The sequence below is a fragment of the Mus caroli genome, unplaced genomic scaffold (genome assembly GCF_978045245.1).
Source record: "Mus caroli unplaced genomic scaffold, Mus_caroli_1 scaffold_18, whole genome shotgun sequence".
Classification (NCBI taxonomy): domain Eukaryota; kingdom Metazoa; phylum Chordata; class Mammalia; order Rodentia; family Muridae; genus Mus; species Mus caroli.
This window is the reverse complement of record NW_028227273.1, coordinates 22,040,422-22,051,987: the sequence shown is the minus strand read 5'-3', so window position 1 is coordinate 22,051,987 and position 11,566 is coordinate 22,040,422.

Below are 11,566 nucleotides of genomic sequence, written 5' to 3'. Positions count from 1 at the left end.
AGGTTTCTACTATTTACTTTCTTTGAAATAAAAAGACACAAAGCAAAAGGGGGTAATGCGTTAATATTTGCTAACATTCATGTGGCCATCAGAAATGCTGTCTACTAAGTATTCTCTAGCCTTCTGGACAGATGATTCTATTTCCTATCTACTTTGAAGTCAGAGTGGCCTGGAGACTTCCCCCCTACCCAGTAAAATAGAAATGTGGCTCACATTTATGACCTTACAAGTCAGTGAGCAAAAAGCTTTGGCCAACATGGCAGTCCAGATACAGAGCTTTTATCCCTCTGGCCTCTGAGACACCCAGCACATCTAGAACAGATGTGAGAAAGGAACCTTTGTTGGACTTGGCCAGAGATTGGGGGTAGGGTGGGGGTTATTGTGGCTGCAACACATTTGAGTCCATCCTGCAGTCACTGTGGGGTCCAGAAGCCTAGTTTGAAAACTTAGCCCTGTTCCAGCCTGTTGCGCTTAGGCTGGCCCCAAACATGCAGCAACCGTCCTGCTTCAGCCTCCTGAGTGCTGGGGTCTTGGGTGTGTGTGACTCCAAGGCTTCTAATAGTCACTTGAATAGCGTGTTAATAATGTAAGCAAGGATCAGGATGAATTCGATTGTCGTGGAGTCTGTGTGGCTTTGGGAAATATCTTTGTTTACTCTTTGTTTTCTGTTCTCCAATGTGTCTGCCAACAACAGGCCTCCCCCTCAGCCCCACTGAGTACTAAACTGTTTGTCCAGTTGCAGTTCACTGTTGAGAGAAATATCAAGGAAACAGTGCCTCATCTCTTAGACTAAGGTTTCTTTTCAAGGCTGTCTCTGAGTCCCTAGAGGGTCAAAGCCCCAGCAGGTGGGTGACAGACAGGCAGAGTAGAAGAAGAAGGAAGGGAAACTTGCACCCTTGGCTAGTTCTGTTCCATAGGCACTGGGCAGAGAAACCCAAGCAGTGCCTGGAAGTGACAGTGACATGTGATGCCGGCGAGAAGTTCCGTGGAAAGAATGACATCATCACAATCTGTCTCCCCACCTCTTTTTCCAGTGGGAGTGAGAAATAAATAGTCGGACACATTTTCCAGTCAGGGAGCCATTCAGGAGAGCAAGTTTACCTTGGCAGAGGGGCCCAGGTGGAGTTGTGAGAAACCTTATCTGTGCCTACCCAGTAAACAGAAGCCGCAGTCCCCAGGGCCTTGGCTAGGTGATAGGAGAGGGCAGGTGAACGGTGCAGGTGAGCCGGAGGGAACCTTGGTCTGGCCAGAGCGACTGCAGAACCAGCCTGACCTGGGATCACCTGTGTTGGGTCAATATTGTCTTAATTTGATGGGCAGACTTATTTGACTGACTGTTCGTTGCCAGGAGACGTGCCATTAAACACCTGGGGTTCAAAGGTGAGGCTCCTGACCTCTAAATGGACAATTCTTAAACTGTGATGGGCACACAGCCACCTGGGGGAATCCGATTAAAATGCAGGCTCTGATTCAGCAGGTGGGTGGAGAAGGCCAGAAATCGACATCAATGTAAGGTGCAGAAGGGGGCTGACCTTCAGGCCTTTCTGGAAAGTAAGTGCTGAGGCTTCAGATGACTGCATTTGCAGAAAGAGACAGGGTGTTGTTGCTCGCCAGGTGTTTCCTACCATTTTAACTCTTCACCTCCGCAAGGCGGGTGTTCTTATCCCCACCCCTGCTTGGCAGGTAAAAGGCCTGAAGCTGAGAGTGGTTAATTCATGTTTTCTACAAGCCATTTCCAAGAGATCTCACTGCTGCCATCGCTCTTTTCCCAGTGATCTGAAACAACCCCAAGACAAAGGGTAATAGACACCCTGTGGCTGACAGGCGTTGTCTGCTTGTGATGACGGGACCTCTCATTCTGAAGTCATCCCTTCGGTACAGAATCCTGGGCAAAGCGCAGGACTTTAGAGATCCTGGTATTGGTGGTGTTTGGCCTCAGAAGCTTTGGCTTCCACACAGGCTGAAAGGTAGACACGTCTGGTTTTCAAATCTCTCCAGTGCTGATACGTTCTGCCTAGGGACATGGAGTTGGAGGAGCCATGTTGATGTGTCAGCTTGGAAAGAGCACTCAGGCAGGCCACTGAGGATTGCAGGAGAAAAAAAGCAAGACTAGAAATGTCCAGCTCGAGGAAACAGTGCTGCGAAGGCAATGGTGGCCAGACGGAGCATTCTGGAGAGATGTAAACACCTAGAAGGTCTGTGGTGTACAAAATAAATTCAGCTGTGCCCAGGGAGAAGCCTTACCATGTCTGGACCAGAACTGGTGAGGCAGCCAGGCTTCCAGATTCCGAGCATGCGCTGTCCTCTGGATAACTGAGGACTGTGAGACCTGATGTTTGCGATGCAGTCAGCACATCTGGCTGCTCAGTGACTCCATTTGCATACTAACCTCTCTCAAGTGCTACCATAATTTGCACTGCAGTGGGCGAGGGCATACCCCGAGCCCCCTAATAGTCTAGTGCACCATCCCTTCAAAGTGGTCCCACATAGAAAAGGAGAGATAAATCCCAAAACAAACAGCCTCCCCAAAAGGCATTACTTGGTTTTGTTTTTGTTATTTATATTTTACATCCTTCTAGGAAGAATTCACGCTTATAATAGCCATAGAGGGTAGAGCACAGGTTTTAGAAAGTGAGAGACTTTGGAGAGAGAGAGAAACATAGAAGGCAGGAACAGGTCAAGCCTAGAGCAGTTGCTACCTTGGCGTGTGCTATGAATCCCCAGGCACTTGCACTGGGGTGTTTTCAATCTAGACCAGAATTCCTGACTTACAAAGCCACCTCTGAGCCTCCTGATCTAAGTCAAAGCAGAGCTGCCTCAGGTAAGTATAATCATTTCCTATGCCCAGGCTCCCTACGGCGCCTCTAAGGGAGACTAACAACATTCAACCGGACAGTCTTGGAGAGGCCTCAACCACAGCCCTACAGTAAAACCCAGAGGGAGTTTCCTGGGATGCTTCCCATAAAACCTTCCATGAAGATGGATGGCTAGGCTAATGCTTACTCCAGCAAGAACAATTATAGAAGACTCCAGAACAACTTCTGCTGGCCCGACTTAACCCCAGGATAAAAGCCAGAAGTAAGAACCTGTTTGGGGACTCCCTGGGAACCTGGATTTGGTCTCCCGGTCTTGTGCTCACCTCACTTTGGGAAGAAAGACACTGGGACTTCCTGAAGGGCTGTACACATGGAAGAAGGGGCACAGCATCTGCCATTCCACAGGCAGGAGCTGTGGTCTTTCCTTTATCATTCTCAGAGCATCAGATTGTCTCCACTTAGGAGTCGAGAAAAAGCTAAGGGGAGGTCGGACCACACAGTGGCAGACCTAGACTCACTCACTGCGCCCTGACTGTTGAAAGGTAGATTTTTTTTTTTCTGGGCTTTTATTCTGTCCCCTGCAATGAGGGAGAATCAGATGAACAGATATCAGGTCTTCCCTGAGGAGCCAATCAGCTACAGTGCTATGCAGTGCAGAGCTAGCTGAAGCGAAGCCATGAGGCAGGGTTGCAAGCCTTGGGGTCTGTGGAAGACACCAAATGAGGCAACCCAGATCTCCTTCTATGGAAGAATCGGGACTGGCTGTGAATGTGAGTCAGCAGACTGCCTCCAGCTGTTACGTCTTCCAGATGTGCCTCTCAGGTGCTCAGGCCCTTTTAAGATAGCCCATATTATGGTCTGAGCAAGCCAAGGCAATAAAGGTTCAGGCATCTCGTCACAGGAGGCTATTTTGATGGGTGACATTTCCCCCCAAAGCTTCTTGCAGAGTTACTGATGTTTCGCATTCCCTTTCCCCCACAGACCCCACCCTTTCTTCTATTGGGCATCTCTTCCTTTCTACAGGTGTGGATCCCAAGCCAAGTCTCCATCTGCCTCCGCAGAACACAATCTGTACGAATACCCATGGCACACCCTTGCAAGCTCATGACCTTTATACAGGAAAAGCCACAGTGCCACAGACCCTAGAGCTTGAGCAACAGCACGCATTGGTAGTGGCTATGACAATAACACGGCGGCTACTCCACAAATGCCGGGTGGCTGTGTGGGAGCCCCATCTGTTGAAATAGACCTGGCCTTTGCCTCCTCAACCAGCCCCCTCTTGACTTGGCTTCTCTAGTTAGTGAAGCTCACAGTCTTCAAGCCCGTTGCATCTCCCTCCCTTCCAATCCTCCATTCCCACAGCGATGAAGTCCTGAGGGTCTGTCTGGATATCCACTTTGGCAATCTCCCCCTCCTCCCATCAAAACCCACGCTCTTGTTGCCGCTGTTGTAACAATCTGTTGGCTGCCCCTCTTTCTCCTGTAAGGCACTCAAGCCCAGTGGCTGGTTCTATGGTATGTTCCTGTTGCCTCTCATATGAATCACTGCCCTCCAGAAAGAAGAGAGAATCCCGCTGGAGTCGAGCCTGTCCCTCACACCTGCTTCCCTGAAGTCACTGGCAGGTGTTGGTTGCTACTTGTGAGAAATACCCAAACACAAGAACAAAAGATGGCGAGACAATGGGAATTGGACAAGCTTCTAACTGAGGGCGGGTGTTCTTTCCCCCAGCACTGACCCAGAACGCAGGGCACTTGTTCAAGTCTGAGATACCCTTGGCCTGAAGCATCTGTGCTTGTGTGGGCATGCAGAGGTCCCAAGAACAAAAGAGCAGAGCGGCTTGCTGGCGCTCAGTACTGTGCTTTTCGTAATGCTCCTGTATAAGAGGTTGATGGAAGTGTCTGCGGCCCTGGGTGTGAAAGGGTGGGTTATGAGGGCGGAGCCTGTAAACCTGCCCCTGAGGACTAGAGCTTTCGTATCCTGCCACCCAGACACCTCAGCTCTCAGTCCTGTGTGTGCGTGTGGACATGATGCTGGTAAGTGTGAGGTCCTGTATAAGTGCACCCCAAAAGGTGCATCAAAAGAAGGAGTGATGGGACATGGAGCTCAGTGGTTGGCGTTGTTCTCTTCTAAAGCTGGCTGTGCTGGGAAACCCACAGAGTGTTGCATTTGGTGCTTTTGCTGTTTATCTACTCATGAGCAACAGAGAATCGAAGATAAGGCTGCCTCCCTCCCTCCACCCTCCCTCCCTCCCTCCCTCCCTCCTTCCTTCTTCCCTCTCTCTTTTCTTTCCCCGCTGTCCCTTTGCAAGCAGAGACCACTGTACCTCTCTGCTAAGGAAGTTGAGCCCCTGTCATTATTGCACCCTTGCTGTGCAGTACAGTTGAGGACAGTGGGTATCAGGCCATTTTACATACGAATAAACTCTGCAACAAGGAAAGAGAGCTGTTGGTGGCTTATTAAAAAAAAAAAAAAATAGCCGGGCGGTGGTGGTGCATGCCTTTAATCCCAGCACTTGGGAGGCAGAGGCAGGCAGATTTCTGAGTTTGAGGTCAGCCTGGTCTACAGAGTGAGTTCCAGGATAGCCAGGGCTACACAGAGAAACCCTGTCTCAAAAATCAAAACAAAACAAAAATAAGTAAATAAATAAATAAATAAATAAAGCCAGGAAACACCATCTAATCCTCATCCTCCTTTCAGACGAGGAATCACTGAGTAGCCCAGGCTAGTCCCATCCAGAAAGCATCCTGCCTCAGCCTGCAAAGTGCTGGGATAACAGGTATGTACCACTACATGCTGATGTAAGTTTTTCCTTATGGAATGGCAGTGAGCTGAGACGCCCATGGCTATCTTCTCTGCCTCTTGCCCTTACGCAGTGGTTCTCAAACTGTGGGTCATGACCCCTTTGTCTTCACATATCCTATACCCAGCATAGCAGCTATTTACATTAGGGTTCATAACAGTAGCAAAATTGCAGTTATGAGGAAGCAATAAATAAATAAATAAATAAATAACGTTATGGTTGGGGGAAATTGCCACAGTGTGAGGAACTGGGTCGCACCATTAGGAAGGTGTAGAACCGCTGGCTCTAAAGTCTCTGGGGAATCTTTTCCTCCCCAGAGGAGAAGCAGAAGCTCTGAGTGCAGCACTCTGTGAGTGCTAGAGCAGGTTTCCAAAGTGGCCCTGAGTCAGAAGGGTGAGTGGGATGGATAGCCGGCTGCCCAATCACCCTCAGTGGCTGAGGCCAGGATGGTCAGATGGGCCCCAAATCCCTGCTCGGGGAGCTCCACATCCTGCATGCGCTCTGGCACTTCCTGGAGCATTAGAGAAGGCCCTGGGCATCTGACACCACCCAGGCTGGCAGTCCAGGACTTCCTCACTGAGACCACGGGCACCTCTGCTGGTACCCATCTCTGCAAGACCAGCAAGTTCCCTGGGTCCAGTAGAGGAGTCCCTTCAGGTCTGAGTCTCTGTCTCTTCTTAGAAGGAAGAAAAATTATCTTCCTGGACCTTTCATTCTCCTCTCATTAGTCACAGGAGCTGATTCACATTAGAGCAAGGATCAGGGATTCCAGTCAGATGTCCTTTAGAAAGGTGTGACAGATGGGGACGAGGAAAGCTGTCCCTATGGATGCCTGCTGCCAGTGTCTGTCCCAGACTTCAGGCCGACTTTCTCCCTCCTGCATCACCATGGCCCTACAGTTCCTCCTGCACTCACCTGGCTGAAATGCTACCTTAGTAAAGCAGCGTTGACTGGTCCCACATGTCATCCCTATAGCTGTGAGAATTTATGTGTCAGATTTAAGTTCTTGGCCCGGGCAGCTTCTGAGACTTAGGGAGTCACAGGATAGACCTCTGTGGGGAAAAAAGAAAAGGAAGGCCCGGGAACTTGGGAAGCAGTCAGAACATGCTAGGCTCTGAGGGCACGGGCCTGCACCCAGCTGCAGAGAGGTGTGAAGCCATAGGGGACAGAAGGAGAAGGTACCAGAGACCTGTGTCACAGAAACGCAATCTGACCCCCTTGCTCCTCCCAGCTGGTCACTAGCCCAGGTAACAGAGCCTGTGGAGGACTGGTTTGGCTAACAGAAGAGAGAACTCTCCCCCACCCACCACCACCCCCCTTTTTTTTTCTGCAAGAGAGTCTGTGCAGTTCCCTCTATAGAGCACAAAGCCCTTTCTAGATATAGGTGTTCCTTCTGTTTGCCATGTCAAGTTGGTATCATAGGAGGCTTCAGCATCTCCTCCTAAGATCTATCAGTTCCCTCTCCATGCCCAATCTACAGCCTGTTAGTGGAGGCTTAGCCTTAAATGTATCCCAAGGCAAAATAGTACACTCACTTGAAACACTGATATTTCCCGTACTGGCCACTCAATTACATGTTGTTGTTGTTGTTGTTGGTGGTGGTGGTGGTGGTGGTGGTGGTGGTGGTGGTGTTTTTGTTTGTTTTGTTTTATTTTTGCTTGTACTTTGTAGATGACAATAGGTCACTTCTAGCTCCCAGCATTCTCTCGTTACTTTCCTACCCCTGAGCCTTTGCTAGCACTGTTCCTATCACCAAGATCGCCTTTCTCTGGAGCCTTCTCATCCTTATGTTCATAAACTATATTAATATGAGCCGTGTTTCCCAGCAACTGTCGTCTAGCGGATATTTGTAGCATTCCTACTATGTGCCAGATGTCAAAGAGACATTAGAACCCAGCTAGGCACAATCCTTGTTCTGGTAGAGCTTAGATTTGACACCCCTCTGTATGGCTTCAGCCCATTACGGTGCCTATCATACATCCCTATCATGGTCACCTGTCTCTGGTTTGCTGTTTCTCACGGAATATTAGAGGGAGCTGGTATCTCAGTCCTCCCTCCCCAGTGTCTGACAGGATGTCCAGCATCAGAGACAGCACCTCATTTCTTTGTAACAGGAGCTTGAATAAAAAGGGGAGAGGTCATGGGTCTTGACACACCCTGCACTTAACACACTGTGCAAGCCATTGCTCTAGAGTGGTGGTTCTCAACCCTTCATATCAGATATACTGTGTGCCAGATATTTAAATCACTGTTCATAACAGTAGCAAAGTTATGAATAAAGTATACAGTTATGAAGAGTCGATGAAATAAGTGTATGGTTGGGGGTCACCACAACATGAGGAACTGTATTCGAAGGTCCCAGCATTAGGAAGTTTGAGATCCACTGCTCTGGGGCGTTGTAATTCATTGGGAGTCACTGATGCTGGTTATAAGGGAATTCTTATAGTTGTGTTCACTCACTGGGCACAACACTTCTGCCTATAAAAACAACGAGGGCACTCTGAGGAATGGCTTTGTCTGGGTGAGGGCAAGGACTAAGACGGGAGAGACCCAAAGTTCACCTAGTGTGGCTCCTTGCAAACAGGGCCAACCCTCCTGGTACACAGTAGGTGCTAATGCCTACTGGAACTGTTGAACGCCGGGCAGAAGGGTGTAAGATGGGCCTGGCTATCTGATTCCAAGGCGTGCCTTGTGGGTGTGAAGTACACCAGGGACTCCAGCAGGCTAGAGCTGGCTCAGGTTACCTCTCAGAGGCAGCGAAGTGCTCAGAGGCCGTTCTCCGGGGGGCATCGCCCGCTGCTTGCTCCTCCAAGGAGGAGCAGTGGCTATGAGATCTTCCGCGACCAGTTGCCCCTGGAGGAAGCTCACTGACATTCCGTCTATTTGAAAAGAAAACGGGAAGGGCTGTGCCTACCCCTTCAGAAAGCTCCTGAAGTGTTTTCTTCCCTTTCTTTTTTTCATCACGCCACAGGTATGGTGGAGTCTCTCTGGGATCTCTGGGCTGGTAAGGAGCAGGATTGGGTTGGCATGAAGGTGTCTGCATTATTTTGTAGTCCCTGCTCTTTGTCTAAAGCCTTGACAGGCCCAGCCCACCAAAGGAGCCCTCTACTGTGCCAGCAGTGTCCCGGTGATAGTAGCCTCTCCTTCTGGCTGCAGAAGTGCATTCCTGTGTGGATATGGAGGGAGAGAAAGAAAGATAGAGCCAGAGCTGGCTCAGGAATGGGAGTGGTCCCTTAATTGGACACGAGGGCCTTGAACCAATTCCAGCTGGACTGTTTTCTTTTAGGGCCTGGTCCCTCAAGATTCTGTAGTGTTTTCATTCTCAGGAAGGAAAAAAAATCCCTTTGATTCAAAGGCCCCTTGATAGAAATAAAGAAAAAGCCAGGCCTGAGTCTCTTTGATATTTGGGAAGGCAAGAGTTTATGGGCAGCCAGTTCCCAGGCCTCTTGTGAGGAGATTCTGGGTGGAAAGGAGGAGGCATTTTCTGAGATAGGGCAGGGTAGGGAGGGCCACGGGCTTTCCATGGGGCTGCAGAGTCCTGACATGTTGAGGTAAATATTATTTGGGGGTTTCTACCGCACCTTAGATCATTTAGTTCCCAAATAGGAGACACAAAAATCTTTATATTTATAATAAGTGTTTAAGCACCAGAGCTGGGCAGCTATGAAACCTCTCTGCTAAGTTTGTCTACTTCCCTGTCAATAGCCCTGAAACATCACTTGTCATGTTCCACCTAGGCTGCTCTTGCTTCAACTGGCTGCCCTTCATAGCCATGAGCTCACGATCTATGTACCCCCCAGCACCCCTTCCACGGCACCTCCCCCCATGACAACCCTCCCCACGTTTTCTTCCTCTCATTGTGGTCTGTCTCAGACCCCAAGCCGGGGAACCCAAGCCCCTACCTCTTGGGGGGGGGGGCAAGGTTTATACAATGAAAGCTGGTATACGTTAGGATTGCTTTGTCTTGCAGCAATTAGACCTTGGGATGTAGAATTTAGCATTATAATATATAGCAACAGACCGTACCTCAACACCCATGCAAAATGCTTTGCTCCCAATAATTTTTCGACTGAGTTTCAACATCATCATCTCTCTGAGATCTGCAAAGAACATAGATATGTAGTGAGTTCTTTGATTGCTTTAGGAGCCTGAGGCAGAGAGGTCAAGGTTTGATTTTTGGGTTTGTGTGTGTGTGTGTGTAGCTAGCTTGCTAGCTAGTTAGCTAGCTAGCTCTGGCTCTCCTGGAACTTGCTATGTGGACAAGGCTGCCTGAAGGCCTGCCTGCCTCTTCCTTCTGAATGCTGTGATTGGCATCTTGCTAGCAAATACACAGTTAAAAAAAAAAAATCGAAGGTTGAAAGATTTTTGTCTTGTGGGTTTGGGGTTTTTGTATTGTTGATTGCTCATTGCATAATGACCAAGGGGAGAAGATAGATTCACATTCCCAGGCCTCTGTATTTATCATGCACCAAGCTTGGCTTATCTTGGGAGGTACTGGTGCCGTAGGGAGATGTGGACACTAGAGTGACAGTCATGGCCACTTGACAGAGCATCGCTACTGAAGTCTATTTCCTACCTGACGAAAACAGCAACAGAGGTACAGGCAGGGGGCAGGGCAGGGGGGGAATCAAGAGCTCTGTCTAAAATGTAGAAGATTCTGTAGTCGATGCAGTGGACTCTGCTAAACTGGTCTTCTTCCCCAAACACCTTACAAGCAAGCCCTGATGCTGCTCAGTGCTTTCCAAGGCCCCAAGCGTTTTCACAACTCCTCTCATCTGCTCTTGCCATCTAGATTTCGTTTTTTAAAAAAAGATTTATGTATTTGATGTATGTGAGTACACTGTAGCTGTATGGATAGTTGTGAGCCATCATGGGTTGCTAGGAATTGACCTAGCTCACTCCAGCCCAAAGATTTTTATTTATTATTATATGTAAGTACAGATGTAGCTGTTTAGACATACCAGAAGAGCGCATCAGATCTCATTACGGATGGTTGTGGCCACCATGTGGTTGCTGGGATTTGAACTTAGGACTTTCAGAAGAACAGTCAGTGCTCTTAACTGCTGAGCCATCTCTCCAGCCCCTTAGATTTCTTATGTACCCAAATGAGTTTCACTGAAAAATTGGCCCCAAACTTCCCAACTGCTCACATTGAAAAAAAAAAAAAAGGCTTTGACTGACATCTTTAAGAAGTTCCCAGGTTACCAGGGTGGGTAACATGTTTGCTCTGCCTGCCCTGCCCTACTGGAGAGCTACCAAGAGTCCTGTCTTTACTATTGCTTACAGTTCAGCTGTTAAAACAAACAAAGGCACAAAGGCCATGGTAAGTGTGATACTGTAGGGGACACAGGCTCTCGAACTAGCAAGCCCCAGAGTTAGGTTTTGGCTCAGCCACGAGAAGGCCTTGTGGGCGTGGCCAGAGTACTTAATCCCTGGAAACTAGATGTCTTTATTCCTCCATAAAGTGTAGTCACAGAGACTGTGACTAAGGTGTTCTGAGGCATACACATGAGAACACCTCTGCAAATGTTGCTCCTTGCCTCCCACCTCCCCCACCCCCCCAGCTGTCCTCAAACAGATCAAATATACTCGCTAAAGTTCCATAGAACTAACCAGAGGACCAGTTTCACCACTACTGGCTCAACTCAAGTGCAATATTATCCTTGGCAAAACAAAAGGAGACCTAATGTGAGACACATCTTTAGATGAATTTAGATGGGGACTTCTTAATAAGATGAATAGTTAGATACGTGCCTCCTATATACAAAGTTACAACCAAGATAGCTAACTCTAATAGGATTCTAAGTTCAGCTGGCCAGGGTGACTCATACCTACAATTCCCAGCACTCAGGAGTGGAAGTAGGACTGCTGCATGTTTGAGGCTAGCCTGAGTGATACCCTTTCTCCAAACAAACAAACAAACAAACAAAAAAAGCAATATTTCCACACT